The sequence below is a fragment of the Symsagittifera roscoffensis genome, chromosome 5, assembly GCF_963678635.1.
Source record: "Symsagittifera roscoffensis chromosome 5, txSymRosc1.1, whole genome shotgun sequence".
Lineage (NCBI taxonomy): Eukaryota > Metazoa > Xenacoelomorpha > Acoela > Convolutidae > Symsagittifera > Symsagittifera roscoffensis.
Genome location: NC_087066.1, coordinates 25,873,966 through 25,879,965, shown reverse-complemented (window position 1 = coordinate 25,879,965; position 6,000 = coordinate 25,873,966). Strand labels below are relative to the sequence as shown.

The 6,000-nt window shown below is 35.0% G+C and overlaps 1 long non-coding RNA gene across 1 annotated transcript; it reads right to left on the bottom strand.

The window, feature by feature from the left end:
• Window positions 1–3,906: 3,906 nt before the first annotated feature.
• On the bottom strand, window positions 3,907–5,038 carry LOC134846517 (uncharacterized). The gene is made up of 2 exons (XR_010162809.1): window positions 4,509–5,038; window positions 3,907–4,190 (listed from the first exon to the last, which is right to left on the bottom strand). It is a non-coding gene; the product is annotated as an uncharacterized LOC134846517 (long non-coding RNA).
• Between the last annotated feature and the right edge of the window lie 962 nt (window positions 5,039–6,000).

The window sequence follows — 6,000 nt, the reverse complement described above, 5'->3', positions numbered from 1 at the left end:
TTGATTCAACGTTTTGAAGTGATCTGGTTCAAGACAACTTTTGTGGCGATCATTTTCATTCGCTTTCTAGGGCTCAGAAGATGAAGAAGTACCCCTGAAGTTATCAAGTTTGTGAGAAGGTAGGTTTAAAAATGAAAATTCTAAAACATATCTGTTGAAAAAAGTAGATTACGATCTAAAACATCTTGATAGAGGAGAAATCATTCGATTATAATTTTGTATTTTTATTCAAAAGAAGTTTGCAAAGAATGGAAGAATGTTTATTATTGAGGAGAATGTTTTTGATGATTATAACTGAAAAAAGCTCTTTTTTAGCTTACAAAAAATGGCGAGGAGACAACTGGTGCTCATATGAACAGTGACAGCTGCGACGAAGTAGACTAGTTTAGGTACGTTTTTGGAGCTAGGAGAAAACATGTTCCAAAAGAGACAATCTGAGCGAGCAAAAGTGTGACTGCATACGACACCTTCTCTCCAGAATCCACAGGTGGGAAGAATGTGAATCCAGATAGCAGATACATCAGAATAGTTGGAAAATGAGAAAGATAGTGTAAAACAAGCTGCGTCGTTTAATCCTAACATCAGCAAAATGATCATAAATATTCACGTTTTGGTCTCTGGCCCTGTCAATGGCCGTATTGACAGTTTGGCCGAATAAGACAGGTTGCAACAGTTCCCAATGATCGTTTTCCTGATACAAAAGTAGGTACATATGGTCTTTGTAAAAACCTGAAAATTGGTAATCGATTACCTCTCAGTTAACAACATTTGCATCAAAACTGATTTTCATATTAGATAAACTATCGAGCAAAACTTAGTTACGTCAATCAACTTCAAGTGTTGCACATGAACTAAAAAAAATCCTCTTCGTTGATACCTTTAAGCTCACTAGTCGATCAAGGAGGGTTATCTTGCAAGATCTTGCAAAATTCTTGCATATGAGGGTTATCTTGCAAGATCTTGCAGGATGGAGGTTATCTTACAGGATCTTGCAAGAGTGAGGTTATCTTGCAAGGTCTTGTATGAGTGAGGTTATCTAACAAGATAACCAACTCTGAAATTTCACGAAACCTTACTCAGAGCCCCAAAAAAAACTATAGGGGACCCAATTTGACTACGGTCACAAAAAAATCTGAGTTTAAGCTCGGAAAAAATTTGGTTAAGGAAATTTTAAAAATGTTCATATGTATTTTGATTTTTCATTTTTTTAAATGCAAATAGTTTCAGATTATCGTTATAATTTATTCATTTCAAATTAAAACTTTCAAAATCTTATTTTTTGACTTTACTCGAATTTTTCATCTAGTTTTTCATAGCGGTTAAATTACAATTTTTTGTCAAAATTTTGATGAATAGAGCTTGAGATATTTTTTATGTTGTGTTCAAAAAATCCGATAAATAATTATGCTCTTATTATTATCAGTTGATCTCTTATTTTAAAGTTGAATTGTTCAAAATTTTAAATTTTTCTTCTTACTACTGGTAAAAAATTACAAGAGTCTTGTGTAAAGTTTTTTTTTCACCAAACAATTATGTCTTTAAAGATCTTGCTATAATTAAGGTTATCTTTAAAGGATGTTGTCTTGCAAGAACTTGAAAAATCTTGCAAGATCTTTTAAAGAGACGCATCGTTTCTATAGAATCTTTCAAGATTTTTGCAAGATCTTACAAGATAACCTCCTTTGATCAACTAGGGGTGACAAAGTTTACAAATAACGCGTTTTGTTTAAGTTTCAAAACTAACCCGCGGTGATCATTGGATATTAAAACCTCTCAGCATCTTCGATTCTAAACATTACGAAGCCAAACTGTGTACTGGATAGGCGCACAACTTTGTGCTTGTATGTTCCTGGATTCCAGAAACAAGTCTTTGAACATGTTAAAATGTTTTCGGAACGATCAGAGTAAATGAAAGAACAAAAGAAGAAAAAAAGGAGCGTCCTTGGTGCGGAATCCGCTTACAATTCACAAAAAGCAGTTAGGCTTCAAAATGAATGCTTACTTAAATTATAGTGTTTATCGTGGCCATTTGGTGGCACCAAAACAATGGAGCATCTCTGAGTGTCAACCGGGAAATGACTCACGTCAACTGAACAGGATAGCTTGATTGTCGCATATTGAAACATGCTGTAGATTTCACCCTCATAAGTAACAACTTGACCGCCACTCATCTCTTAAAGAACTTCAGCTGCGTCTCGCATTGCTTTCATAGATGAATTAAAATAAATAATTAAATAAATAAATAAAATAAATAATCCCATCACCAAAACAAGGTTCACTCTTTGGTACGCATTTACGATTCTCATTATCGGCCATCCAAGCCTCTATTTTTCTATAACTTATTGACCAATATACACAATTTTTGAGGCGGGAAAAAGATGCAGTTTTTTAAATCAGCACTGTCCAAAAACTGCGCAAAATTGGACCTGGTTATCTTCACGTATAGCATCCAAGACCAACGACCAACCTTGAAATCATTTTCATATAAGCATCAGCGGGTTTAGGTCCCCGTTTGTACTACTTTGAGATATCCATTTTTGGCTGACTGACCCTAAATTTTTTCTAAAGGCGCCTTATAATACAAATTTTGAGGTGGGAGCGCGCGCCGAAAAACGCAATTTTATGGTCAAGTTTTTCCAAAAAGTGCCTAAAAACTGTTTTTTTCAACAATTTGACTGCGGCGCAAAACTTTTTAAATAAACTAGGGTTTTTATAGAGATTGAAGAGAGCTCAGAAAATCAGTTTGGTCGACCTAAAAAAGTTTTTTAAACCGCCCCCTCGAGAAAATCCGTCCCTGCCTAGAGTTTTTTTGTGAGGGTTTTTTAAAATTTCAAAAGAAAAAAGAGACCAGTCAAACGGGACGTTTTTGGGCGCCTTCAGAGAATTATCGGTTTGGTCAGCCGAAAATGGATGTGATAAAATAAAACTAAAAGGGGAACCTTTGGTTGGTCAGGGGGTCGAATCCCTGATATTAGGGATATTCTTAGAACAATGACTCCAAAAAAGCAGAAATTTTCCCATCAATTAAAAATACTTGGAGACTTTCCTATTGTTTGCCCAAGATACTTTCCTATCAAAATTTATTTAAAACTGTTCAATTTAATTGCAGCTTTAAATATTTTAATTTGAATGATCCTAGAGCCCATTCCACCGATTCCCTTATAAACAAGTTCTTACCAATTCTAGCTTTCCAGAATGTCCCCTGGGGCACATCAATGTGCTCAACTCCGTGGTAATCTTCAGGGTTCCATTTTGCGTCGTCCGATTCAGAGATGTACAAACTGGTAAGTTTCAGGGTTATTGTTCCTCCTTTTTCATCAACTTCAAGAATTTTGGAAATGTCGATATAAATTTGAACCAAATTGTTTTTAAGGGTCAGCGGGGGCTTTATAAGCGTCGAATTTATCCGTTATATTTTTGAGAAGAGCTCGCCCATAAGATATATTCTGCTCAAACTCTATTTTGTTGAAAAACATAATAAAAATAAAAGCCAAGAGCCAAGTAAATGTTGAAAAAGTTCGCATTTTTTCGAGTTGATTATTTGACTGAAGAAAAAAGGGGAAAAACTTGAACTGAGAAAAGTCTCACTATTTGATTTACTTTTCTAAAATTGGAATGCAAATATAAAATGAATTTTTTAAATATTGTTTCCCTTTAATTTTGTGCAGTAATTACTTTTCCTAGAGTAAAAGTTTAATTGAATTTGCCGGCTAGTCACATCACCTGGTTGTCATTCAATAATTCGAGTTGAAATGGTCGCTTTTGAAAAACTTTTTAAAGGCTCTTTTGGCACACTTTTCAAGGCAGGTATGATTAGCCGAACAATTTGAGTGGCAGAAGACTGCGCGGTATGCATGTCGAATATATGAAGGGCAGAATGGCCACTTAGATTTGTCAATAAATATGAACAACAAAATATTGAATTTTAAATTTTCATCAAAAACTGTGAAGAAACATCTTACAAAGTTAAACGTCGTACGAGTAAGACAATGATGTGAGTTAGTTAGTGGGGAAATCTTCCTTCTTTGAGCCAGTTCCGCTTACTTCCTGGAATCCAGTCGTCTAAACTAGACAGACCCCCTCTCTTCTCATCTTCGCCCTCCCCCTCCTCTTGTTCGTCTTCGTTGTCTTCATATCCCTCAGGGTACTCCTCCGCCCCCCTTTTATAGCCCATCATGGCCCCGTAATTCCTCATCATTCGGTCAAATTCACGCAGGCGTATTCAAATTAACCACATAACGACACGTTTAAAAGGCGATTTAACTGAAAATTTTTAACAAAATAGCAAAAAATGTCCTCTCAGTTCTTGCTGTTTGTCTCTCGTCCGCAAAAATATTTTGCCTTGCTAGAGATTTTTTGATATTATTTTCATCAAGTTTGGTTTTTAAAAAAATGGATCGAAAACGTCCATTAAATTTCAAAACAATGTTTCTTATAACACTTTTTGTCCGTTCCTATTTTCTAAAAAATTCCAAATCAAAAATTGTTTCGGCATGAATTTGTCCTGCCTTCGTTTATGCATGTCTCTCTTGAAGCCTCCAACATTATAAGCTGATGCTTCCTCCATCAAAACTGTCGCCATTGTGAAGCCAACCAGAACGGCCAAAAAGGTCCTAGAATTCATTTTTTTAATAATAAAGCCAATCGCCGGTTTGCGGAAGAATTTCTTGTCTTAGGTTTTAGGGAAGGATGATAACTGCATAAATGAAAGTTTTGAAAACAAGAGCATAAACTATTATCTCGTAAAAGTTGTTCCTACAAACTGGAAAATTAATTATTAATTCACGGTATTTCTCAGACTGCAGATGAAAAATTTTTGGAGACGAATTGTCTGCCGGAAGCCGCTGTCTTGAAAGATTTCGAAATCTCTAAGGAATGAAATTATAATTTCCTTTCTGATAGCTTTTACAAACCGCAGGTGGAATAAAAAGAAAAATAGAAAAAGTAGGAAAATGAGCAGTCGTAAAATTGAAATACTTTGGTAATTTGAAGTTTTTTATGGGTGTTGCACTTTCTCAAAGATGAAAAAGAAGTCTTATTGTTTTGCAAATGTATATATTTCCAAATAGAAAATGAGTTTAATACTTATTGACGAGAACTCAGTATTCCGCAGAGACAACGATGGCTCCAATACAAATCTCGGATTGCAAGACATCAAAAGGAAGTTTAAATTTTCTTCTTACATTTATCAGGGTTCTATCCAACAAAAGAGGTTGCTTTTTCATTTAAAAAAATGGTTCCGGTGTCTGCATTTTGTGTACGGCGAGTATGAGTACGGAATTGTCCGGAAATTTCTGAAAAGTCTGATTTTCTGAGCACTCCCAGAACACTATGAAGACCCTATTTTTACAAAAAAAACTTGAGCAAATATCTGAAATAAAAACAAGTCAAAAAGCCGTTTGGAAAATTTTGAACAAAAAATTGCGTTTTTTCGGCGCGCTCGCCTGCAAAATTAGTACATATTGGCACCGTAGGCACCGTTAAAAAAAGTGGAGTTGGTCGGCATAAATGGATGTCATAAAATAATACCAAAGGGGGTCGAATCCCAGAAGAAAAATACCCTCCCCTAAATCCGCTCCTTGCTAAAAGCGGGAAAACAGATGACTGTTTTCTAGGGGCGGGTTTAAGGGGGTTGGCAGTTTGTATTAGGACGAAGCTCTGAATGTTCTGACCATGCGTTTAGTGTCCATGAAGTAGACTTTAATTTTTAAATATTTGACAAACTTTAAATGATATACGATATATTAATTGATGTATCAATATATAACGAAAATAATATATTTCGCATCTACTACCTATTATTTATACCATCATGAGAGACCATACATGCGTCAATTTATCTTAGTGTTTTTTAGAGTCCGATTGAATTGTTGTTTATGCGTTGATGAACAAAAAGAAAAGCGCGTTAATTCGCTGCTTACACATTATAGAACAAAAAACGCTTTATAATAAATTAATCTAATTGGAGTTTTGTTATAAAAAAACACGTAATTATATGGT